The 26,423-nt window shown below is 62.8% G+C and overlaps 1 protein-coding gene across 3 annotated transcripts in view; it reads right to left on the reverse strand.

Annotated features, from left to right (window-relative positions):
- Ptp4a3 (protein tyrosine phosphatase 4A3) overlaps positions 1–26,423 on the reverse strand; it is a 41,247-nt gene that overhangs the window by 11,418 nt on the left and 3,406 nt on the right. The window contains exon 1 of one of the 3 annotated variants that reach the window (XM_078016620.1): positions 23,177–23,267. The exons of 1 other annotated variant lie outside the window; for it this stretch is intronic. The gene's annotated coding sequence lies outside the window, so the exon portion shown is untranslated. Of the gene's footprint in view, positions 1–3,997; positions 4,139–23,176; positions 23,268–26,423 lie in introns of those variants that run through there. One more of the 3 variants, XM_078016621.1, reaches the window with a different exon arrangement.

A 26,423-nucleotide genomic window follows, 5' to 3' on the forward strand; every position in this document is an offset into this window, starting at 1 on the left:
CCTCATGCCTTTAGAGTGCGGGGTGTCCCGGTCCCAGGGGACAGCCTAGCAGGAGGAGGGACAGAGGTCCTTAGCTCCACCCCTCCTCTCACCTCCCGCACAGGCCCTGGCACCAAGAGGGCTCCTGCTTGCTTGTGGAGGGAAAGACCCAATGTTCTGGGCAGAGGTCCAATCTGGGAAACGTTCAGAACCCGTCACGGGATCTTAGCACCCGAGGTCACCCGCACCACCTGCCCATCTTGCACCCGTCCTGGGATGGGGCACTCGCCGCGCATCGGCAGCCTTCAGGCAGCTGCCGGGCTCAACAGTGTGCTCTGGGCACTCCCAGGCACCAAGGCTGGCAGGGGGCTGTGAGAAGCCCCTGCACAGAAGCCCAGCCAACAGGTGCACTGCTGGGCAGGTGGTCAGGGAAGAGCTGGCCAGCGGGCCAGACGGGCATGCCCCTGAGACCTGGAGTCACATCGCCCAGGAGCCACCTGGTTCCGTGTACCCTCACCCTCTCGGGGCCTGTGGACTCCTCCAGAGATGGAGATGCTGCCAGTGAGGAAAGCCACCTGCCAGGGTGGTGCCAGCTTGGCCTGGTCTTGGGCTGGTCATGGGGTGCCTGGGCCAGCCACAGGGAGCCAGCCTGGGTTTCCCCAGGGGGCAGGCACCTGTCTTCCCTGCCAAGCACCTTGAGACCTGCCAGCTGCAAGGACAGTCCCCAGAGCTCAGCCACTGCCATGCAGACCACCCTCGCCACACACATGGCTTTAACAGTGCTCAGGGGGCACTGACTTGCCAACCAAGAGTATCCACTCCCCAAGGCCACCCTCAGTGTCACCAGCCACCAGTACTGCCTGGGCAGGCCCCTTTTCCACCAAAGACTGGGGAAGGCAACTGACCCTTCAGTGGGCAGGCAGGCAGATGGGCACCCAGCTTAGTCACAGGCAAGGCCACTGGGCTCCACAGCACAGAGCATCAGGACAGACAGACAGCGAGGCCCACAGTTACCAGGGCCTCAAACCTCCTGGCCCCTTAGGCCCTGCCAGGCCCACCCTGAACCACTCTGGCCTCCAACGGCACCAGCTGAAGTTGACAGCTAGCAGGGACCAAGGACCGTCCACCACTGACCAGGATGACCCCTTCCATCACCCACAATGCCCTCTGCCCTCCCCAAGGTCAGCACTGGCTGGGGCGTCTTCTCCTCCCTCCAGCCCCTCTGGCCTCCCTGCTCCCGCCCAGACCCCAGGACCCCGGGGGAGAGGCATCCCTTCATCGTCCTGTTCCACCTATGGTTGAGCGCCGCCCGCAGCAGGCACCAGCGGAGCTTGGCAGAGGCAGGACAAGAAGGGGACAGGACAAATGGGAGCAGGGTGGGCAGGCAGCCATGGTGCCAGGGGTGCCCGTGTGGGTCCCTGGAGGACTCAGGACTAAACTGGTCCCTGGAGCCAGGCCTGGGGCTGGTTCCTCCGAGAGACCCCGCTCTCCCAGGCTATGGGTACAGGTTAGAAGGTGGCATTGTACCAGTGCCACCCCTCACTGGGCTGTGTGGTTCACCCCACCCTCGCCACACACAGGGTCAGCTCCGCTGCCCGCTCCTCCACACCAGCTGCCTGTACACCCCTGTGGCTCCTGAGGAGTGCCCCCCACCACCTCCAGCCCCTGGCCCTCCCTGTGCCCCTGCCAGGGCCTGTCTCTCCCCGCTGTGCTTCACACACCTCCCCCCAGGGAGAGTCCAACCAACACAGGTCCTCTCGGATGCTCAGTTTCCTCATCCATACGATGGGATAGAACAGCAACTCCCTTACAGAGCTGTCAGTTATCAGAAGTAACGCATTCTGCCAACCAGCCCTCCACCAAGGCGGGACCAAGGTAAGGACCCATGTGTCCCTGCCATGCAGGGCAGGCCAATCTGGGTTTGGTAAGTAAGCTTTGCCACTTCCAACCCATACTAGATAGGGAACCAGGGGCCATATCATCTGCCAACCCACCCGGCAGCCACCCACACGCGTCGCGAAGCCTAGACCAGGGCTGCAGGTAGAATGACGGCCCTTGGGGCTGGGGCTGGGGCTCAGCGGTGGAGCGCTCGCCTAGCACGTGTGGGGCCCTGAGTTCGATCCTCAGCACCACATAAAAATAAATAAATAAAATAAAGGTATTGTGCCCAACTACAACTAATAAATAAATAAACAGATGCAGCCTTGGCTCTACCACTGCTCACACACCTTCTATGGCTCCCTATGGACTACAAACCAAATCTGGGCTTTTCAGCTTGGCTCACTGCTTCTTAATAGGAGAACCAGGGAGGAAGGGGTGGCAGGAGTCACCCATGCAGGCACCATCGTCTCTCTGCCCAGACACACCCCTGCACACTTGAGATGAGGCCAGTGCCTCTTCCCCTAAGCAGCCTGAGAGTAGTCTCCAGGCCTGTGCCTCCCCTGCCACGTCCCATTCACATGCTCACCTATTGAGCACCTCTGGGCTCCAGGCCCCACGTGGCACTGGCTGGAGTCAGGGGTGAGTGAATGGCCACGATCCACCTCAGGGAACATAGCCAGGTGGAGGTCAGTGGGAGACCTCGGTCACCAGGTGAGGGACTACAGTAGGGGAAAGCTGGACCACAGAAAGTCGCCACAGCAGGGAAGAGTCATGGGGCCTCTCGAGGAGGTGGTCTTCAGGCAGACGGTGGGCCCGTACCCCAAACACTGCAAGGGCCTCCGTGGTGGGGGACAGACTCTCCACAGAGCACCAAACAACAGCACACACCAGTGCCTGCCCTGCGGCAGCTCAGAGCCCTTTCCTGGCGCATCTCCATGAGCGCGCCGCCCTGCACAGGTCTCGAGGCCCACCCAGGCCCAGGAGGCCCATCTTTCTCAGGGGCTGATGGAGGGCAGAGCTGTCAAAACCTGGCTCTCTGCTTCCATACCCATGTTGCCTGCTTCTCTCCCACCCCAGCAAATCACACAGCCTCCTCCTCCGTGCAGAACGCAGGCCCAGGGAGGCTTCAGATGCTCAAGGAGGCCCGCAGGGCAGAAGCAGCCAGGGACCTCTCAAGGATGCCTAGCCACTGCGCTTCCCAGAGTGTCCGCTCAGAGCCCAGGGACTCTTGCTCTGCACACAGCTATGACCCACCTGGAAAGCCAGCCACACTGGAGCACCTCACAGGGATCCACCTGTTAACCCAAGGTGACAGCAGACGCCACACAGCAACAGTGAGTATGGTTCCCCCTAATGAGCACCTCCTCCACAGAGCTCAAAGCCTGACAGGTCAAGCATCCTGAGGTCCTCCACTGACCAGCTGCAGGGAGGCGTCCACAGCTCTCACCCACCCAGCCACTCTGAAAAGAAGGGCTCACCAGCCTCAAGGGCTGTGGGGACCATGCCACAGCTGCAGAGGGCAGGCTCACAGCCAGCCCTTCAATTGATGGCCATTCCAACCCCAGATCCAGGCCAGTTTAGTCCCGAGTGCTCCAAGGCCAACCGTGTACCAGAGTGACCCAGGACAGTCCCATTCATGATAGCTGTCCAGGAGCAGTTGCTCACAGCAGCTTTCTTAGTGAAGGAACTAGTGACCAGGGATAAACCATGTGGTCACTGAGTATTGATCCTAATCTCACCAAACAGAATAGGGCAGTGGGACACAGAAACTGCCTAAAGGCAAAGAGCCAGGCCGGACCGCCCACAGGACTCCAGTCCCTGTGCTACCAGGGGTCCTGTCCCACCTCTGATGTGAAGCTGGCAGGAAGTGGGGCGACAGAGCTCTCAGGAGACATATGCACAGCCACGGAGGCTGGTGCCAGGTGGGGGGCGGGGCTTGGGCACCTCGCAGGGTGCAAAGGGCTACAGCAAAGCAGAGGCTCCCCATGCACAGCTCGGCTTCTGAGCCCAGACAGTTCCACTCTGGCCACCAGGGCGGCGCCCTCCCCGCCTGCCCCTGGCAAGACCTGAGATGAAGACCACACTGGGGCCTGCCAGGGTCTGCCCCCACCCAGGCCCGCCAGGCGGCGACACTCACCCGGCGAGTCCTCTGCGCTCCAGCTCCACGCTGCTCCGGCTTTATGCCTCGCCGGCCTTCGCCTTAGCGGCAAAGGCTGGGGCGGGAGAGCGGGGGCAGGGCAGCCCCCAGGATCACAGACGCCCGCGCGCGCGGGCACCCTGGCTGGCTCAGCGACAGAGCCCCTCCCAAGTGGGGCGGGCCGCGGGGCGGCCCCAGGGGCTGGGACAGCCCCGCCCCACTGCCATGACCCTTGCAGGGGTTACATAGCCCAGGGTCGCCTGCCCCGCGGGCTGCAACTGGGAAGAGGGCCCGGCCTGTCCTCCCTGCACGGAACTCACTGCAGCCTACCACTCCCACCCAGAAACACTCAGGGGCTGGGGATCGCCCTTGTAGGGAGCAGCCTGGATCTGGCCCTGAGCCCGCTCTGGCGCACTCAGTTCATCCTGGGGACATCGCTTCCTCCGTGAAACAAGCGGTGCTGCTCCCCCACCCGACCCAGGCCCCTACCATGCTCACCGCCTCCCCAGCACTCACTGAGTTCCTTCCGCGGGAAGTGGGAACCCCACCAGCTGGGGAAGAGGGTGTTCCTGCTTCCCAGAGCTGCCACTTGCCCCTCCCATCAGGATGCTGGCCCTGCCACCCTGAAGCAGAGGGTCCTGGGGCAAGGTATCTCAGGCCAGGCCACCTCCCAGGACTGAGCCCCTGGGGCAGAGGAGCTACCAAGAGTTCATGCACATTCTGCACCCCTTGGGGAGCAGCAGGGCTACTCCTAGCTAAAGACCTGGCTTGACCTCTGTCACCAAAACAGCTGCTCTGTGACTGCACCACCCCTGCCAAGCCACCCCGTCCACATGGTCTGTCTCCCCAAGTCTGCCTGCCTGCTGCCCACACCCACTCCCCAGATAGAAGCCTTTCCCAATGGGGCCTGGACCAGCTCCTTAGCACTTTGGCCAGTGCCTGAAGCCCTCCTTAGTGCCCAGCCCTCCACCTCTCTGCCCCTCAAGGCACCCAGGGCCCCTGCCAGGCACAAGACACTTCTTCTGCCACCTGGCCTTGCCTCCTGCTGGGCTCTCCCCCGACCCTGCTGGGCCACCTCTTCCCATTCTTCCCTATAAGAACCTCTCCTGCCCCTCTCTCTGGGACAGCCTGAGGCCAATCTGTCTGGATGACCCGCAACAAGTCCTTTGTGTAGTGCCCCACAGAAGCTGCTAACCTGGGATCATTATGCACAAATGGCCTGGAGGCAAGGGCAGCCTCTTGCCAGCAGCCCAGTGAGGACTCCCAGTCTAGTGCTCATCCCTTGCCTCCCAGTGTGACTGAGAACCCAGAATGGACATGGCCCAAGTGGGGCGCTCTGACGTGCACACACTGACACATGCACACAGATGTGTACACATCAGAACAGACGCCTGCGCCAGGAAGAGGAACCCATTGCCCTGCTGTGGCCTGGCCCACAAGCCCCCAGAGGCACCAAGCCAAGCAGTGCTGCCCTCTGCTGCGCCCGCCCCACTGCACCTGCCTCAACACCTCCAGGGACCTCATGACCCAGTGTTCACCTTTCTAAGGTCCAGGGCCCCAGAGGGCGGGAGCCTTTGGTGGAACCTCCCACTCACCCTGAGGCCACCCAGCCTGGTCTTGGACAGAGATGCTGAATTCACAGGGGCTCCAAAATGGTACCCTTGTATATATGCAGGTTCCCAGCCAAACCCAAATGAGGGCCCCATCTGTGTTTGCACACAGAGCCAGGCTAGCCCAGGCAGTTGGGAGCTGAGTTCACAGACCTTGGCCCCTGTTCCCTGCTCTCGGCCTCCCTGTCTGGAGAGCCCAGAATTCTGATTATAAGATGCTGGCAGCAGCTTCCAGCTATGAGCTGGAATTCCAGAGTACAGGGCATCGGGTCAGGAATTCTGCAGCTCCAGGATCCTAGAGGGTTAGAGGCAGACTTGAAAACTGCCCTAGCCTTGGCATCAGACCTGAGTACCCACAGTCTTAGACTTCCTCCTGGGACCCATTTGGGCTGGTGCCGACTCCTGGCACTGTGCCACCCAATGGTGACCAGAGGACATGGAGTTTCATAGATCCATTTAAAGATAATGGCCTATAAGAGGGGGTTTGTCCCCCACAAACCCCTTCCATTAACATAGAGGCCCAGAGGAGGTCCCTGACTGGGTTCCTGAGAACTCAGGGTCCCTAGATCACTAGGCATAGCCTCTGTCCCTCCTGTGCCACACACATGGTACCACCCAGTGGACCTCAATAGACACAGTGAATCACAGGGCAGCAACCAGGCCTCCAAGTCCAGCCTCAGAGCCCAGAATTCTGATTGTAAGATGCTGGCAGCAGCATCTAGGTGCATTCCACAACCCAGCAGTCTCTCTTGCTGGCCAGGATTGAGCTGTTCAGGAAAGTCCTACCCACCTGGGGTGGCCTGCCTTGGCCTCCACTGCACATGCTCACCAGGTGCTCAGAATGCCCCGGTGTGTTACAGTGGACCCAAAGGCGTCTCCTGGCCTCTCTGGCCTTGTCACCAGCACTCCGAAGGGATCGTGGCACCCCTCCCAGCTGACAGCACAACTGCCTCAGGTAAGCAGGCTAGTCCTCATAGTGGCCCAGGGGCACGCCAGGTACACAGCGGGCTCCAGCCATGCCACTCAGCAGAAAGGACCCAAAATCCTGCTGGATTCCACGTGCCCAGGGCCAGGGGCCTACAGTTCCTCTCCATGGAAGGAGGTCACAGCTCCTCCTCGGGATCCCCATATCATAGGAGGGACACCAGCACTAGGCAGGTCCTATGGCCCCTCCCTGGTGCCTGACCCCGACTCTGGGAGCAGGGTTAGATCCCACCCAGCCCCTCCTGGGAGGGGAGCTCTGCTCTTGGAGGGGAGCCAGGCCCCCACTGACCCCAGCCCCTGGGCTCACTTCCCCTGCAGGACCCAGTCAGCAGGCGGTGCAGGAAGCTATGGTCCCACCCGGCAGCAGGACCTTGAGACATGGTAGGGTGGGCACTTCTGCACGACACCAGAAGCCCTGACCGGGACAGCAGGCCTGTGGGCCTCCGCCCATGTCACAGAGGAGGCGGCTGTGGTCTGACTGGAACCCAGGTCCATGAGCTTCCCACAGCCCCCATCCACGATCGGCCACTGCCCAGCTCACAAGCCCATCAGTTCTGGGATGTCCCTCCCCGAGCCTGGGTACAGCCTTGCGAAGAGTGCAGGCCCAAAGATCCCTGTGTAATGGTCGTGCAGGGTCCCAGCAGGGCCCGTGTCCCTCAGAGCAGCCCTGGAAAGCACCCGTCACCCATTTTACAGATGAGGAAACCGAGGCTATGGCTGTGCAGTCAGTGACAGGTCTGAGGGGCTGGGAGGGGTCACAGAGCTGGCCTGGGATGGGCACGCCCTGTGTATTCTGCCAAGTCCTGCAGTCATGTCGGGATCCAGGGGGCCCAGCACCTGGCACCTGCTTCAGCCCAGGAACCCCCGCCCCAGTCCCACCCAGAGTCCAGGGTCCCTGAGGCTAGGCAGACAGGAAGGGGTCTGAGGTCACAGAGCGAGCCAGGGCCGCTGGCCAAGGCCCTGTGGACACACGTCAGAGGGCCCTGCTGGAGTCGCGGGAAAGTGTTCTGACCTGGCTTTGGGAGGCCACGTCCAAAATAGCCAGCAAGCCCAGCGAGGGGCTCAGCCGGGCACGTAGGCCACTGCCCCAGGGCTGCCACGCTGGCCGGGAAGGTCGTGGCTATTTCTGGGCTGGCCTGGTGGTGAGGGCACTTTGGGGTGTGGTGGGGGGACCCACGCAGCCACAGCCTCCGAGCAAGAGAGATCCTGCGGGGAGCGCTGTGTGTGGCCTTCCCCACAGAGTCCCCTCCCCACCAGACACCTGAAGCGGTCAGCGTGCTGGCTTCACGCCCGAACCCGGGGGGACTCAGGTCATCACCAGGTCATGCCCTGTGCTGGGCACCAGGGTAGGGCAGAGCAGAGCTGGTCCCTGAGATGACGAGGGCCCTGCTGGAGGCCTTCAGCCGCTCCAACCAGAGCACGTGGCGGGGTGGGCGCCCAGTGGCAGGACACGGCTGGGGTTCTCATGCCACATGGCTCACCTCGTGCTCGTGCAGGCACGCCAGGCATGCCAGGCCCTTAGAGGCAGACCCCACAAGCCCGCCCAGAGGTGCCCACACGGGCCCGCTGGGTGCAGCCTCCCCTGGGCCACTTATCATCTGGGTCACAGTCCCCACCTCAGCCCTGCGAGCACCAGTGGCCAGCTGACATGAGGAACCTGAGCCGCAGAGAGCCCTGAAACTTGTCCCTGACCCCAGTGGCCTCCGCTCAAGTCCAAGGCAGGAAGGCTCCCAGGCGAGGGGACACTCCCACCAATCACCTGACCCTGGGCTTGACCCATGTCTCTTCAACACCCTCGCTCAGCCGGTGCCACTGCGCCCAGAGCCCATCCCTCACAGAGTGTCACCACATGGGGGTCTGGCCTGTTGACCCCTGGGCCACCCACTGAGAGCCGCGGGGGGGGGGGGGCACGTCCCTCACCTTCTGTGCCCTGGTTTGCCGGGCTGAAGACCAGCTCTCTGAAGCCATCCTTCCTGAGGCTGTCTTAGGTGGTCCCCTGGGACCTGGGGACCCTTGCCTTTCTAAGAGGCCTGGCCTGAGTCCCTCAACCCCACGGTGGGCCTGGCACCCCCCAGGGGCCCTGAGAGGACCCACACAGTGTAGGCTGGGTTCAGGGGACTTAGTTCTTGCAGGACTTGTCAGAGCCTGGGACTTGGGACTTCTGGAGTGTTCGACACCAGGCACTAGTGACGAGGGTATTCACAGACCTTCAGACGCAACAACACGGGGCAGGGTCACCAGCGCTTCAACCCACACCCCGCCTACACGGGCAGCAGGAGGACAGCAGCCACAGCTCACTGCTGTCCCTGAATCCCTTGCCAGCCCTGCCGATGTCCCAGAGCAGCTTCCCAGGCGAGGGCAGGAGGGGGTCACTGGGCAGTCCCGGGAGGTGGGTGTTCGGCTGAGCTGCAGGTGCCAGGCAGCCGCCGGCTCTGCCTGGGGGAAGCCTTTCTTGGGAGCTAGGCGGGGCTCCCAGGAGGACTTTATGGAGAACCTGAAGGACAGGCCAGGAGCACGTCCTTCAGCTGGGGGACACCCAGCCTGCTCCCTCCCGTGCCCTCTGACACTGCTGCTGGTGCCTAGCAGGCACAGGTAGAAGGAGGTCGGGCCCTGGGCCCCAGGCAAATAGGAGGCAGGCACAGGCTGGGCTCCCCAGCCCTCCGTCCTGTCCCTAGCCCAGGGAGTGCCAGCCAGGGGTGGGGGGAGCCCTCCGGGAGCCGGTCGGTCCTGCCAGCTGCAGAGCCTCAGGGTGGCCTCTGGGGTAGGGAACTTGCCTGAAGTGGCAGCACCGTGCTCAGATGGACGCCTGCCGAGGGCCAGACAAGGACTCCAGGAGGGGGCTACTGGTCAGGACCTGGGGACCAGAAGGCCTTAGCCACAGCCAGGCTCTGGGGACACACAGGGAGACAAGGAGAACGTCCCATGGGGCTACACACAGGAGGTGGGTGCCTTACACAGCAAGGCCACCTTGTCCCCAAGCTTCTGCCCTTCCCTCCCCCCAGCTACAGGGCTCGGCCAGGGCAGGAGGGACTCCCCACCTCCTTTCCACTTGGCGCTCCCACCAGACCCTCGGGGTGCAGCTGTGGGCATCTGCTCTTCCCCAGCAGCTGGAGGGCCGTCATTCCTGCCCACAGACCCCGGAGCACCTGTTCCCCGCCTGCAGGGCTGTCCTCATGCTTCTCCACAGAGGTAAATTCCAGCAGGAGGAGATTCAGCCGCCGCTGTCCACGTAGGATGGCAAGTGTGCCCAGGAGCAGTGGCTGTGCTCCTCCCACCAACTCCAACCATCACGGCCACAGAGACCTGTGACCGCTGACCACCTCAGTCCCAAGGTTTGCCTATTCCAGGCACTTTCACATGGATGGGGACAGACACCAGCCTGCGTGTCAAGGTTCTGCCTTGTGGCCCAGTCACACCCCGCCGCCTGGATACGCCATGCTTTGTTTCTGCGCTCCTCACGGAGACATCTGGGTCACTTCCAGGAGCATTTTGATGTTCGCCATGGGGACGCAGCCAGGTGCACGGGACATTGTCAGGGCAGGGAGGCAGGGCGTGGCTGACCAAACAGGCCCACCCTGGGTCCTGCTGGGACCTGGGGAGCAGGATCGCGGGGACACACAGAGGGATCAGGAGCTTGGGGCCTGGCCAGTGCAGGTGGGAGGGGCTGCAGCAAAACAGCAGGACAGCAGAAGGCAGCCCACACCTGGGACCCCTGGCCGACCCTCCCAGGCCTGGCAGGCTGCTTAGGGAAAGTGGGCTTCAGGGAGGCTCTGGGCACTTCCCAGGCAATGAGGACAGAGGGACCCTGCCAGGGCCTGGCCCACTTCCCTAGGAAAGCTCAGAAGGTGAAGGACTTGTCAGAGTGAGCCTTCAAAGAGGGGAGGGTTTGTCAGCACGCGAAGGGTTAAAGCACACCGGAGCATGGGGCAAAGGTCATGGAAGTCAGCGGTCAGCGGACAGACAAAGGAGGCAAAGCTGGGGCCCAGAGGCTATTCAGACTGTGGGACCTTGAGCACTGGACCAAGATGGGAAAGAAGGGACTGAGCTGGCCACAGGCTTGCAGGGTAGTGCAGGCCACATGTGAGTCCATTCACACTTGACCACTGAGTCTGGCCCTATCTGATCACACAGTGGGTGGACATCCCCAGAGTCGGGTCATCCTCGGGCAGTCTGGGATGACACACCCACAGGACACTACTGGACACACTGTCCCTTCTTGTCTTAACAGATCCGACCCAGAAGAGCAAAGGGGGAGGTGTCTCAGTGAAGGTACAGCTGGGGCCCAGGAAGGTGGCAGTGGGAGGAGCCACAGAGGCCTGAGGCAGGCGGCTCAGAACTGCGGGTCCCACAGTCCTGAGTCCAGTACAAAGCGAGGAAATGGAAAGTCCCTCAAGTCCCCAGGAGAGCAGCCCTGGGTGGCTGCCGGGTGAGAAGGAGAGTGCTGCCCCAGAGCAGGACACCTGGAGTGACCACAACACCAGGCAGCATCTACTCAGAGCCAGCCTCCACCCTGACACCCAGGTATCCCAGCCCCTGCCCTGTGTCCTACCTGGTGACACCAAAGTCAGATCAGTCTCCTCTGCTCAGACCCCTCAAGGGCACCCTCATAGCCCCAAAGAAAAGCCACATCCTGGCCCTGTAGGTCCCATGACCGGCTCCATCCACCCTGACCTCCTCCCACAGCCCGCTCCTGACTGCACCAGCCTCGCCTGCCTCCAGCTGTTCCTGCAACCCGCCCAGCACCCTCCCGATCCCAGCCTCACCCTGGCTGCACCCGTGGCCAGGAGCATGTGCCCCTCCAGTAACCTCCTCCTTATCACTCAGACATCGGTTCTGTCCTGGGCCATCTCACTAACCACTGCCAGACCCCATCCACCAGACCTCACCTGGCCACCTGGCATCGCCTGCCCTCCCAGACCAGCCTGTGGGTCTCTCTCCCTGCAGAGCAAGAGTTCTGGCATGGTGCCCCCTGTCTGCCTGGTGCTCAGCGGGCACTGCATACAGTAGGAGCCTCTTGGTATCCAAATGCATTTAACTGCCCTGTGAGAGACAGGGCAGGGCCATCATGCCCAACAGGTGGAGGGGGATGAGGAGGACCTGGCTGGCCAGGAGCCTGCTGCCATTGAGGGTGGGTGGCCAAAGCAGGCCTGTCTCTCCCCACCTGGTTCCTTCCCCCAGGGACCTGGTGCCTCTGCTGCCAGACAATGTCCACAGCGCCTCATGGGTGGACCCAAGTCACTGCTCAGAGCATCCCAGGAGAGTGGACTCCAACCTCAGGGACTCTGGAGGGCCTGGAGGAAGGACCTTCTGCTGGAACCACCCAGGGAGCCCTCAAGGAAGACAGGACATGGCTAAGCACCCAGAAAGAACCACGCTCGCGGCTGAACAGGCCAGTAGTCAGGAGGCCAGGCGCACAGGACTGAGGGTCCCTCAGCTGGTGGCAGATCCTAAATCGAGCCTGTCAACTCAGGTTGTGGGCCACAGCAGCAAGCCTGCCCATTCCCCTGGGCACCCCACGACTGTGTCTACTGGTGACCTGTCTGTCCTCCTGTGGACTGTGGGCTGTGGTCAGCAGGTCAGCCCATGCATCCTGGGGCCCTGATGGCAGCATGGGGCAGCCAGAGTGGGGACGGGACGACCCTTACAAACTGAGCACTTGGGCCATTTTCAGTTACTTCCCAAAGATGCCCAGCAGTGTAGACAGTAGGTCCTCGGCGTGGGTGCTGCCGGCAGTGGAGGGGGACTTTCACCAGGGCTTCCTGGGCGCCAGGTGCTGCTCTGAGAGCCTGGCGCAGGCACACTGGGGCGTGAGAGGCACAGGGGACAAAGCAGCCCCTCCTCCACACGTCCCCGCTGCCTCCCAGAGGATGTCCCCCTCCAAAGACACGGAGCCTCTGGGTCACTGACTTGCTGAGTCCCTCTAGGAACCAGGCACCACACAGTACTCTCCAGAGTCACCGCCACAGCAGCCCCTGGTTCCCAGAGGCCCGCTGTCCTGGGGGGACAGCCAGTCCTGGGTCCTGTTACAGCCTCTGGAGACAGGGGTCCCCGCCACCAGTGCTGCTTCCTGGCTGGACCACAGAACACCATGCCCAATGCAGGCGTGGGACCAGCCAGTGACCCTCCTGAGACACAGGCTGCTGTCCCCACCACCAGGACTCACAGAATATGCACGCCCACCCAGGACCCCGCTGAGGTCGGGTGACCGGCCTAAGGCACCTGTGTTCTGGGCACCACCAGAGACGGTTCTCAGGCCACTTCCTCCTCTGTGGGGAGGGCCTGCAGGGATGCTGCCCAGGAAACCTGTCCCAGGGTAGGGCTCTGCCCCCAGGAGCCAGGAGCCAGAGGGGAAGTGGCAGAGGGAAGAGGGCGTGGGGACAGGCAGGACAGAAGTGAGTGGACTGAGGCTGAGGAGCCTGTTGCCTGACCCCAGAGCCCTCCCAATCCTGAAGGCAGAGGAGAGGCCTGGACAGGAACCAGGCAGCCAGGAACACAGGCCACAGGCCCACTGGGTCAGAGTCCCGCCTAGGGCCAAGCAGCCCTGCTGGCAGTGTCCGTGGGAACAGTCCCCAGGTCCCAGGGGCCATACTCAGGCTCAGGAGACTGCCACAAATGCCAGGGCTGCTGGACATGTCCTATGGGGCGGAGCCCAGGCCCCTGAGTCAACGCCAGCACGTCCAGACTATGGGCTGACCTGAGGACGTCCCAGAGGAACCGCCAAGAGGGATGGAGGGCTGGGGGAGGCGGGGAGAAAGAGGGGACTGCAGGGCCACAACCACCCAAACGGGGCTGGACGAGGCCTGCCCACTTCACCTCCCTCACCCCACCCTGCCTCTTGGAGCCCCAAAGCCCCCCACTGTACCCTGGGCTGCACCCTCTGCCTGCTGCCTTCCCCAAGTCCCTTTTCCTGGGTACTTCCTCCTCCCCCAGCCCCCACCCAGGGTGGTCTGTGTCTAATGTCAAGGCTCCTCCTCCAGATCCCACCCCATAGACCACCCAGGCTGAGGCCGGCTGAGGCCCATCCGGGTCCCATCTAGGCCTGTGGGTGTGGGAGGGTGGCTGACAGGCCAGGTGGACACATGGACCCTGCTCCAGCCCTCAGCACCTCAGGGCTCCCAGCCCTGCCCAGCTCTGTTCTCCCAGCTCCCTGCCCCCGCTCCAGGGGGACTCCACAGCACAGGCCCCCAAGCTGTTGGCTGTCCTCACAGGCCTGGGAGCCCCTGGGGACAGCCCTTCCGGTGACTTCCTGCCAGGGCAGCCAGGGGGAGGGTAAACAAGGCCTCCAGATGGCTTCCTGTGGCTGGGCAGCGTGGGAACTGCCGGTCAGCGGAGGCCATCAAGGGGCGGGTGGGAGCAGGGGGGTCTGCACCATCTGTCAGCAGAGCATCCACTGCCAATGGGCCCCTGCCCCTCGTGAGCCTCCCAACATCTGCCAAGAGAGGACTTCATGTCCCCACTTGCAGAGGGAGAAACTGAGGCACAGACAGGCAGGTCACACCAGAGGCCACAGCAGGACTTCCCCTTAACTAGCTGCTAAGAGGGGCAAGGGCTGCTCCAGGCCACCTGCAAGAACAATGCCCAGGTGTGCAGGCACCACCAGGCCGGCTCTCGTCCCAGCGTCACTCCCCACCTGTGCCACCTGCCGGGGCCAGCCAGACTTCCATGCAGGGGAAGGGGCCACGGCAGCAGCTGCCACCAGGTTGCCTTGAGGATTACAGAGGTGCCCCACGTGAGTTACAGAGGTGCCCTGTGGGTGATGCTGGCCCACTGGTCCCGAGCTGGGGGGGAGGCGGGACTAGCAGGTCCCCATGTTGTAATGCTGGCCCAGAGGCTCTGAGCTGGGGTGGGGGTGGCCTGCAGGTGCCCTGTGGGTAATGCTGGCCTAGTGGCCCTGAGCTGGGTGGGGGTGGTCGCCTGCAGGTGCCCTATGGGTAATGCTGGCCCAGTGGCCCTGAGCTAGGTGGGGGTGGTCGCCTGCAGGTGCCTTGTGGGTAATGCTGGCCTAGTGGCCCTGAGCTGGGATGGGGGTCGCCTGCAGGTGCCTTGTGGGTAATGCTGGCCTAGTGGCCCTGAGCTGGGTGGGAGTCGCAAGCAGGTGCCCTGTGGGTAATGCTGGCCCAGTGGCCCTGAGCTGGGGTGGGGGTGGCCTGCAGGTGCCCTATGGGTAATGCTGGCCTAGTGGCCCTGAGCTGGGTGGGGGTCGCCTGCAGGTGCCCTGTGGGTAATGCTGGCCCAGTGGCTCTGAGCTGGGGTGGGGGTGGCCTGCAGGTGCCCTGTGGGTAATGCTGGCCCAGTGGCCCTGAGCTGGGTGGGGGTGGCCTGCAGGTGCCCTGTGGGTAATGCTGGCCTAGTGGCCCTGAGCTGGGGTGGGAGTCGCCTGCAGGTGCCCTGTGGGTAATGCTGGCCTAGTGGCCCTGAGCTGGGATGGGGGTCGCCTGCAGGTGCCCTGTGGGTAATGCTGGCCCAGTGGCTCTGAGCTGGGGTGGGGGTGGCCTGCAGGTGCCCTGTGGGTAATGCTGGCCCAGTGGCTCTGAGCTGGGGTGGGGGTCGCCTGCAGGTGCCCTATGGGTAATGCTGGCCTAGTGGCCCTGAGCTGGGGTGGGGGTCGCCTGCAGGTGCCTTGTGGGTAATGTTGGCCCAGTGGCCCTGAGCTGGGTGAGGGTCGCCTGCAGGTGCCCTGTGGGTAATGCTGGCCTAGTGGCCCTGAGCTGGGATGGGGGTCGCCTGCAGGTGCCCTGTGGGTAATGCTGGCCTCCCAGCCCTAGGCTCAGGGGGCAGCCTGCACCTAGCTCACCTCTTCCTGGAGCCTGGTGGCTCGCTCCTTCCACACCACCATACCACTCCCACAAGTCCACTTGACTGTCTAGCAAGGCAGTCCCCTTCCTGCCCCATCATGACCTCAAAGCCTCCAGAAAGGCGAGGGACATGTGCTCAAGAACGGTGACTACTGCCCCCTGCAAGTCCTGCTCAGCCTTGGGGTCCTTCTTGGGGTCAAGACTACTCCTCTCTGTCCATTCTGATCCCCCTCAAGGACAGCCAGGCTTGGCAGCCTCCTGAGAGGCAAGGGGAAGTGGGACCGAGGCCCTGCCAGCAGCCTGAGTCCCTCCCACCCCACAGCAGCCAGGAGAGGGGCCACAGGGTGACAGGGTGACAGAGCCAGGTAGCATCAACTCTCCTTCTCCTGGGCCCAAGGCTCTGTGCTGGGACCAAGAGAGACTGCACCGCTGTCCAGATGCGTGTCTATGGCAGAGGGTTAAAAAACAAGGGTCCACCTGGACCCAGGGACCAAGGGTGCTGTCAAGGCCATGGGAAACCTCAGTGAGATGTCACCCTGCCCGTGGGTGAGTCGTAGGCTCAGGGCTCATGGCAGTGAGCTGTTCCCTGGTCTGTTTAAGTTCCTGCACTGAACACACTTCAAACTGAGCATGGTAACTGCGCCTCTGGAGCAGTGCGTGACCCTTCTCTGCACAGGCTCCGGGGCCAGCCAGTGCTGTCCTGCACGTGCCCAGCTCGCCGCAGGAGTAGCACCTAACAGGAAAGCTGAGGCACCATGGCTGACACTTCCCAAGGTTGCGGCCTGGAAAAGAGCAAGGGCCTGCCTGCTGGGATCCTGTGCATGTGACTTGACATCAAGGAACTCACTTTGGTCAGCCCCTACCCTGCCTGCTGGGGGCCCCGTGGTCTTCTCCTAGCTCCCCAATCTCCAGATAAGTAAACAGAGGCCCAGGAAGGGCAGAGCAGGCCCAGATTCACCCAGAAAGACCAGACAGAGCTGGGGCCGGGCCCTGTGGCTCCCTAGGGCCCAGTGGAAGGGACAGGGAGGTCACACGGGGAGGGGCAGCTGGGAGCCCCGGGTACCCCCTGAGCTTTCCCTGGCAATTCCCAGCAGATGGGCCTCTGGGCAGCACGCCAGAGAGAAGCAGGACCCTGGAGGAAGGACCTCAGTGCTGATCCCAGGCAGGAAGATGAAAGAGAAATGTTTGCCTTGGCAGGGATCCTAAGGCCAGGCCAGGGTGAGGGGACTCAGTTCTGGGCACCAGCAGACGATGCCAGAGTGGGGTGCCAGGAGGAAGGGGCACCCTCTCTGGGTTAGGAGCAGAGTGGACAGGCAGGTGAAACCCACAATGCATGGTGCAGCAGTAGGGCCAGTGCTGGACAGGAAGTGGGCAGGCAGGGCTCTAGGGGGACTGGGGGGATCCTCCCAAGTCAGTGGGCCTCTTCCAGGAAGCCTGAGTCACAGGAGGCCCAAGGCTGCAGTGCAGCCATGAGCCCATGGGAAGGGGACAGGGCAGGGCAGGCCCCCCACCCCCCTCTCCCACCCGCCAGCCCTAGCCTCGGGTCCTTGGCGGGTGAGACCGAGGCTGTGGGAACAAGCTCTGGCAGCTCCCGGGAGGGGCAGGGACAGAGCTCGAGACAGTGGAGGGAAACTGAGGCTCGAGAAGAACTTCCTGGCAGTGACGTCGTCAACTAGCACCCCGAGTCACCTAGCTCTGGATGCCGCAGAGTCCGAGCACGCAGCCCAGCTGGGCCCTCACCATCCACACCCCAACCTCCTACCCTAAAGTTCTCTTCTAGTCCTGGACATAGAAGCCCCTGGACCCAAGGACCCCAGGCCCCTGCATTTGAGCCTTATCCCTCCTGCCCATCCCCACAACTGCACACCAGGGAAACCAGACCCCCCACAGGGGCCAAAGAGCCACACTCCTGCCACTTTGTCCCCAAGACACGTCTGGCAATGGGACCACATGCTACAGTCTGGAGCTTCCAACCTCCCCCCTGGTGGCTCAGCAGGGGAGTCAGAATCTCCAGGGAGGCCTTAACTGGCCAGGTATGATTCCCCAGCTCTCTAGCACTGCTGTGGTCCACCTTCTCGCCCACTGAATGGTCCTGCGGAGCAGAGACCAGGCGAGCTTATGTCTATCCTCAAGGGCTCCCCAGCAGAGAAGCTGGCCCAAAGCCACTCACTAGCCCACTGAGGTTTTTGACAAGCACACAATTCCTAGCACCTGTTTGGACCTAATGGCCTCTTCCCTGCTGCCCCAACTCCCCCGGCCCTGAGCAGGGGCGGTCCAGGCAGGCCTCTTCCTTCCCAGCCTACATGGGCCATCCAGGGTCCTGGGTCCCATCCAGGCCTCAGCCACAGGTAGCTGAGCACACAGCAAGCACATAATAAAGGTGGGGGCTCAGCAGACCGAGGACAAAGGAGGCACTGGTGGTGCCAAGGCCAAGAACCAGGGCAGCAAAAGTCGTCCACCCAGATCAGGGCCAATCTCTGAACGAGTTTATCCCAAGGACGGAGGACAGCATCCCACACGGGCAGTCCTGAGAGGTCACTGACGTAGAGGCAGGAATGCTGATCCCAGAGGACTGGCCGGGCCCCAGGACGGAGGTGCTCAGGCCCAGGTAGGCATTCTTATCTAAATGTCCACCCGACCCGCCCTACAGGGGCTCCCGGGGACAGATGCCAGGCCCCAGTTTCCCCACAGGAATTCTCCCCAGGGGATGCGGGCCACTGGGGCCTTCTGACTTCAGAAAGGGGTGAAGACCTGCCTCTTGCTGTGTGGCAGGTGGACAGGTTTCCTGTTGTCACAAGAGTGGAGAAGGACAGGGCGGGGGAGAGAAGCAGCCTGGCCTGCAGCAGGCCCAACAGACCCCGCGATCACCTTCCCAGAGCCGCGGCTTCCCCACCCATCAGCGCGGCACACACGGGCCACATCGCTGTCCTGACAGCCAGCCTGACCCGAGAGTGGGCTGGACACGGTGGCTCTCTCCTGAGCCACCAGAGTCCCCACCTAGCTTCCTGGCTGGGAGAGCCGCCGTCAGAGGGTGCGCTCCAGGCCCTGCGGCGCGGGGTCCCAGCAGACACAGGACTCGCGCCTCAGCTCAGTGGCCCAGCACACTCTGCCCATTAACCATGCAAAGTCACTGTCCAATTAGATAGAGGGACACTGAGGATCAGAGAGTGGCCCAGCTAAGCCAGCCCTTCCTAGGCCACGCTCCCCACCACCTGTGGCCCCTAACCTACTTCATTCCCTCCTGGCCCAACCATCAGAAGTGACCTTGACTCCAAGTGCATGTCTAGGGTACAACTGGATCACCAGCTCCGCAGGGCAGGGAGGGCCCGGTCGTCCTATCCACAGTGGGCCAGAACTGGACACACAGTGGGCACTCATGCTTTACAGTCCGGGTGAGGAAGGAATGCCAGGCTGGCAGCATAAAGCCCAAAGGCACACCACCTGGTGACCCCATGGCTGCACCCCCAAGGACCACCAGATAAAGGGAGCCTCCCTGGCCAATTTACTGACCTTCCCCAGAAGGGAACAGGGTGCCATGGTGATAGGCACAGGCCCCAGGACCAGAGAGCCAAAGTTCAATCCTGGCTCTTTTGCCCACGAAATGCCCCTGGATGTCACTTTATCCCTAGGGTCCTACCCGGCTGCAAGACAGGATGATAACATGATACCTAGCCCAGGTGTTCCTCCCCACCTGAGAGGGACAGGAGAGGCCACTATGGTCTTAATTAACAATACTCACAGCCCAGATGACGACACTGCTGACTGCCACTGCCACCAGGCACTGCTGAGGAAACCCACCTTCCCATGGCCGCTGGTGTGCAGGGCTGGGGCACTAGGATCACACACCAGGCCAGGCCTGTCCCCTCTGAGGAGTGCAGGGAGGATTCTGGGCAGGCCAGGCCAGGGGAGGCCAGGGGAGTGAGCACCCGATGTCCCCAGCCTGGCTGGCACCTTGGGCAGCAGCAATGACTACCGTGCAGAGCCCTGACTTGGGGCTCCCAGATCTGGGCCATGAGCAGCAGATGAGCAGGTGGGCAGCAGGAGGGCCCACGTGTCCTGGGCTTCAAGGAGTGGGGAGCAGCAAGGAGAGGAGACTTAAGAGTCCCCTGCCCCAACAGCACCCTCCCCAAGGCTCCTGGGGAAAGTAATACCTGCATGCCTACCCTCAGAGAAGGCTCTAGCCACAGTCATGTCAGGTGGCAGGCAGAGCTCCCCAGCCTCAGCCCAGGACGCTGGCCTGAGGCAACAGAGCCTGTACCCAGGGCCTGGAGGAGTGAGGCTTGCACAGGGGTCTTCAGGGCCACCACCTGCACACAGTGGTGACTTGGATCATGGTCTTTGAGTGCCTCGAAGCAGGAGGCTGAGCTTGCACTTGGAACTTCCTGTGTAAAGGTGCAGGTCAAGACTGCCCAGTTGCTATGGTGATGCCCTGCTTGAGGAGATTCTGTGCTAAGCACAGAACTGTCAGTCCTGACCCTGAGTTCAGACACCAGCTGCCAGGGATAGAGAATATCAGTGCAACTGGATAATTATAATTGCTTGCAGGTGCTTCAAACTTCAGGCCTGCCTGCTTTGGAGAAACTTTCTCACAGAAACCCTTTTATTTATTTATTTTTTTGTAGGGGGGGGATGCGGGGGAAGGTACCAAGGATTGAACTCAGGGCACTCGACCACTGAGCCACATCCCCAGCCCTAGACTGGGTCTCACAGAGTTGCTTAGCACCTCACTTTTGCTGAGGCTGGTTTGAACTCACAATCCTCCTGCCTCAGCCTCCAGAGCCACTGGGATTACAGGCATGGGCCACCACACCCAGCTCACAGAAACCCTTCTGATGACAAAACCTATATAATAAATGTGTTGAGCTAGCTCTGGGTCATTATTGTTCCTCCAGCAGAGGACAATGTCCCACCTGGTTCCAGCTTTCTCTCTATAAGCCTTTGTCTTTCTTAATCCCCTATCGCCCGCACCCTGGGTTCTAATTAACAGCTTGCAGGTTACGGTAACCCTTCCCCCACCGATGTGCTCCTTTTCTGAACTCCTACAAAGGCCTTGACCCCTAAAGTGGGGGTCTCATGGTGCATGGTAGACAGGCAACCCCCAACCTGCTAGGTGAACTCCTACTGAGCCTTCAGCACCCACAGTCCCCCACACTGGCAGAGCTGCCCATGTTGCCCCAACCTGCTCCACTGCAGAATCTAGCTGGGGCTGCACCATCAATGGCCAACAGGACCCTAGGCCCTCCCCTGGGAGCCCACTGTGTGGGCCTCGGGTCCAATTGACAGGGGCTGGGCAGGCTCAAGGCAAGCATGCCACCACCACCCTCAACCAGACCAGCCTGCCATGCCCCAAGTCCCAGGTGCACCCAGAAGCTTGAGGCCGGCAGCGCCCCACCCCTCTACCAGGCTGGGTGGGCTCTCATAGCACCTCCTCCTGTGCTTGTGGCCCCTGCAGAGGGTCCTGGGAGGGGCAGGCAGGAAGGAAGGAGGGTCCTCTTCACCACATACCACCTGAGCGCCAGGTGGGGTTGCCCCTGGCTGATCCTCACGCCCGTCCAGTCAGGTACACCTATCATCGCTCCCACTTCACAGGTGAGAAGCTGAGGGACAAGGTGTTAAGAACCTGGCCAGAAGCTCAGAGCCTAGCCCTCCTGCTGCTGCCCTTGCCTGTGCTGAGTGAGGTACTGGGCACAGGCAGAGGTGCCAGGGACCAGAAGCAGGGGACGGCAAGAGTGGCAGGGTGGGAGGTGGGGCAGATAAGAGAGCACCCTGGGGGGGGCAGCCCAGACAGGGCATGGTGGGGGGCAGGGCAGGAGCAACCACGCATCCCTCGTTGTCCAGTCACAGCTGTGAACAGGTTTGAGTCCTCTGGGGAACCCAGGAAGCCCAAGGACGTAGGGAAAGTAAGTGTCCTGCCTCCCAGGCCCAGCAGCTCCCAGCACTGTCCCCTTGGACAAATGCCACCTGGACACCATTCTGTGCCCTTTCCACTTCACCCACCCTCGCAAGGCACCCCCCAGAACTGCAGTCGCCATCTGGATGAAGGGCAGGTGCCCAGGCCTGCACTGCCCCTGGTCAGCAGGCTCCCGGGTCACACCAGCTCCCCACAATGATGCAACCCTCCCCAACCCCCTGGGCAGGGAAGCAAGGTGGCGCCTGGGAGTGTTCATGCCACAAGAACTGGCCAACGCTAAGCATCAGGGCTGTACACTGTTGCCAGTTCCCCTGCCAGATGCCCACGTGCCATCTTCCAGCCCACCCGCCCATGGTGACTCCAAGGCCCCAGACTGCCTCCTCATCCGAGAAGCCCTCCCACCACACTCTCCCACCCCCATGCCCACACCTGTCCCTCTGTGCCAGTCAGCCACCTTCTGCCAAGTCCTGAGCTGGGCTGAGGAGAAAGGGGACACCTCTCCTCAGGGGTCAGGGAAGACGTCCTGGGGGAAGAGAGCAGCCTGGAGGCACCTCTCTTCATCATGTGCACTTCCTCCTGCCAACTGACCACCTGTGGAGGCTGTCCACCACCTGCTCCACCCGCCAGGCAGCCAGTGGGATCCTCAGGCTGGACCCACCATAAGCCCCTTCCAAATGCAACACCAGGCCCGAACCAGAGTGAGGGCCAGGCAAACACGCTGGGGATGTGGGGAGTGGCCAGCTCCATCAGGGGCATTTGAGAACAGCCCACATGCTCAGGGCAGCCTTGCTTCAGTCCTACAGCAAGGGCGGGGGGGGGGGGGGGGCTGCCCCTCCTGGGTCTCCTCACAGCAGGCTGCAGGTGGGAAAAAAGGCTCCCCGGGCCTGCAGATGAGGGCTGGGGTTGCCGCACCTCCTGGGCCTCATCTCCCCATCTGAGAAGGGCCCTCAGTAGCTGGCGTGCAGCACTGCCGAGGGGCCTCTGTCCAGGCAAGACCACAGGCACTGTCCAGGGACCTCCACCTGCTCTGCAGCCCTGGCAGCAGACCTCTGCGGAGTCCACTCACTACAGTGACACCCAGCCCAACCACCAAGAGCCCACAGGCAGGGAGAAGAGGTGCAGTGTGCAACTCTGGACCATGGATCCACAGGGCCAGCTGGCCTGGCCCCCATGCTGCCTCTGCCCCATTGCCACAGAGGGGCCAGGAAGCTGCCCCTCTGTGAGCAGGCCTTGGCCTGCAGGAAATGCCAGGCCAGGATGATGGCCACTCAGTTCAACCCTGCTGGTGGCCAACTGCCCAGGAGATCTCAGGGGCATGTCCAGAGTCACCTGTTTAGTCCCTGTGCCACCTGGGACAAGGCCACAGCAGGAGGGGTGCTGGGAGAGATAAGGCACCTCCAGACACTAGTACTCATCAGAGCCTGGACAGGGTCCCAGGTCCCTGAAACCTGGGGCTCAGCCTGCCACTGTCACCCTCTGACCTCCATGTTTCCCAGGAGGCAGGGAAACCTGTGCCCAAACCCTGGGGACAGGAGACTGGAGGAAGATGAACCAGGGTAGGGGTCAGAGGTCTTCAGCGCCCCTAGTGACCCGCGCGGGGCCATCTCTTCGGCCAGTGCTGTCCTGTGCTCACAAGGGACACACTCCGTCCGCGTCCCTGGGGCCAGCCCCTGCACGTGGCAGCACCAGGCCGGGTCCACGCAGGACCGCGGGGCGGCCTCAGGGCGCAGGTCCCGGACCCGCCGGGAGACAGGCGGCAGCACTCCGCCTGCGCGGCCCCGAGGCGGCGGCGGGCTCGCGCGCGGACGGCCCCCCACGCGCCGGCACCAGGCGCCGCGCCCCGCGCGCCCCCGGCCGAGCGGGCGCCGGGGAGACTGACCTGGCGGTCCGGGCGGCGCCGGCTGGACGGGCGGAGGGCTCGGCACGCGCGCACTCGCGCAAAGGCGCGGCCTCGGCGCCGCCGGCTCGGGGCGCGCGCCAGCCCGCTGGGTCACGTGGACGCAGCCCAATGGGAGCGCGCCTCGGCGGCCCCTCCCGGTGAGGGGCGGGCTCGGGACCCACCCTGGCCCCCACCCGGCCGGGACCCTTGGGCTGGAGCAGTGGCCAGAGGCGGGTGGGCGTCCGCAGGAGCGAGGGCGGAGAGGGTGGAGAGGGCGGGCGCCCGCGGCTTTGGACAATCTGAAGCCCTCAGTTTCCCCATACGTTGCCTCGGCTCAGTTCTCAGCCCACGTGACCCGGAGGGCTGGTTGCAGCGAGGAGGCGACGAGGCAGCATCACCCGAGCCCAGAGACTTGGGGTCAGGCCCGAGTTCGAGGCCAGCAGAGATGGTTACGTGCGGATGGGGCTGAGAGTGAGCCCCTGGAGCCGCCCTCGCAGCAGGTGATCAGGAGGGAACCGAGGCCCGGAGCGGCCCTGGCCCAGCTCCTGGTGTCCTGGTGTAGTGCGGGGCCTGCCGCCCTGGGGAGACTTCAAGGAGCCCCTTGGAGACTGGCCAGGCTTCCCCTTCCTGGGGAGGCTTGTGACACAAGTCACTGGAAAGGCCAGCAGTGGCGTGTTCATGTTGGAGGCTCAGGACAGAGGCCGACCTAAAAACATGCAGTGGACTCTTTGCCCATCTGTGGACCCCGCCCACCCAAGCACCCAGCTGCTCTGGTCCTGCCTCCACGGTCCCCAGGCCTTCATGCACCCACAACGGACAGAGGGAACCCCCAGAAGGAAAGGCGAGGGCCACCTCCTCTGCAGAGTCCTGGAGCACACTGGCCCTGGTGAAGGGCAGAGACCCTAACCTGTCCCCAGGCTCCCAAGTGGACCTTGCAGCCTCTGTCACATGAGCCTGACTCCAAGAACTCAGGTTCCTTGGCAGCCCAGGGTCTTTGCTTCTGCTGTTCCAGGCAGTGTGACCCGTCCTTCCTGTCCTAGCCTCTCCTGGGCTGGCCCCTCACACGAGCCACTGTGCCCTCAGCTCTGCCAGAAAGCCCCAGGTTACTGCTCATCAGTGTCAGCCTGCAGATTCATCTGGCTGTCCCCAGCTGTGTCTCCTGTGCCTGGCCAGCATGCAGCACACAGCAGTGTGCACCACATCACGGACAGAGGCAGCGACACCGGGCAGGGGCAGCTTGGAGGCAGACCCTTGCAGACCTGGGGCCGAATCTCAGTGCATTAGTCATTTAATTTTCTGTTTAGCCTCGAAACAGGCCTTTTTTCCCCTTGTTTTGCAGATAAGGCACAGAGAAGGTAAGCAGCTTCCAGAGGTCACCCAGCAAACTGGATGTCCAGCTGGTCCAGGACCCCCACATTTACCCACGAAGCCAGCTTTCCGTTCAGGGTGTGTTCAAGCAGAGACCAGGAGGGAGGTGGAGACAACATGGAACTGTGTTCCAGGGAAAGGGATACCTCCACTTCTGCACTGTTAGGGAGCTCAGAGCCTCTGAGGGTGCCTCAGTCCCACTTCACGGGGGCACTTTGAGTCTGTTTTGGTTGTCCGTGTTTTACAGTGCCTACATTCACTGCAGAGCACCGCGCGGGCACCATCCTCTCTCTCACACACACTTCCTACTCTCTCCTCTCCTGCCCTGAATCTCAGGGGTCTGAATCCCAGCCACCTTTGCTGGGGGCAGGGGACCTAGCCCTCCCCACGGGCTCCTTCGCCATGGAGCAGGGGTCTCCTTCATGGCCATGGTCCTGTGTCCCGTGGGCAGCAGGGAGCCAGGAAGGAAATCCCTGCTGTGCTCCATCCCTCAGCCAGTGAGCATGGACACCTGCAGGACCCAAACCCACTGCCCCAAGTCACACCCCGCAAGCCCTGCTGCCCGATGTGCAGGTAGGACCAGGCCCAGCGGAGGCAGAGGGGACATGGAGCCCAGGGGGCGGTGGAGGGTGGGGAAGGGTCCTGTGCAGTGCTGTGGTGGGGGCTGCAGGCTGAGCTCGTTTCCAGGGGAGATAGTGGCCCTGCAGAGGGGACAGCCATCGAGGAGAAGGCGGGACCCAGCCAAACAGGAGCTCCCAGGCTCCAGGACTCGCCCAGTTCCACAGAAGTGACCCACCCTGCCACCCGACATTGTCCCGAAGGCCTCTGGAAGCATGGCTGAGAGCAGTCGCAGCTGGGGACAGGGACAGGAGGATTCACTGGGATGGACGGGATTAACAGACAGGCTTAGAAGGGGACAGAGAGAGGTCAGTGCTAAGAGGATTTCTAGAAAACAGCCTCTGGTCCAGCAGGCCCGGCCCAGACCCACAGGGCAGAAGAGGGACCTGGGGGTGGGTCCTGAGTCAGCTTCTGGCCACACCTGAAGACCCTGTGCCTCAGACCCCGTCCGTCAGCTGTCATCGACACCTGCCCTGGGGTCCTCAGCACCGGGGAAAGCCCGAGGGGGGCTTAGGGAGGCATGTCCTTGGCACGGGTTCTGGAGCCTGGGCTGCATGGTGGGCCAGTCGAGGTGGGCATGCTGCCGGGTGGGGAGGGGCTGGGCCCTGCAGGGGGAGGGCAGAGGGCCGAGTGTCTGGTGACCCCACACCCAGTGCTGCTGATCCTGGGCCCATCTGCACCTGCCACTGCATCAGTGACCTCCCAGAGGACCCTGCTGCAGACCCCACCAAGCACAGTGAGGAGGCCAAGAAGGACACCCACCAAGCCACAGCCTCCAGGGAAAAATTGCCTGGGCAGCTCTGGGCCCAGCCCACTGCCAGGCATGTGGTGCCACACGGGTGCCCCCTGCTGGCGCCTGTGGGCCTGGCATGCACAAGGGACCTGCCCGGCAAGGGCTTTAATGCACCACTGTCCCCACCGGCTAGCATCTTTGTGGTCCTGAAAAGTGCACCACTGGCCCTGCCTGTGGGCCCTGCCAGCCCTGGTCTCAGCCTCCAGGACCCAAGGCAGGTGGCACCAAGTGTCATGTCCTGTCCCTTGGACCACCCACTGTGGACTAGGAAGCTGAGGGGCAGAGAGGCCTGACCACAGCCCTGTGTGTCCTTTCCCCCGCTCCCCCTACCCCTGGTGACAACCACAGCCCTGTGTCCCCTCTCCCCTGCCCTGCCCCACCCCTGGTAACAGGACGCGCACACTACAGAGCCCCCCACTCAGTCCCGTGAGACTGGCCCAGGCACCCTGGAGAGCTGGCCCACGTGCT

This window comes from Ictidomys tridecemlineatus, chromosome 7, assembly GCF_052094955.1.
Source record: "Ictidomys tridecemlineatus isolate mIctTri1 chromosome 7, mIctTri1.hap1, whole genome shotgun sequence".
NCBI lineage: Eukaryota > Metazoa > Chordata > Mammalia > Rodentia > Sciuridae > Ictidomys > Ictidomys tridecemlineatus.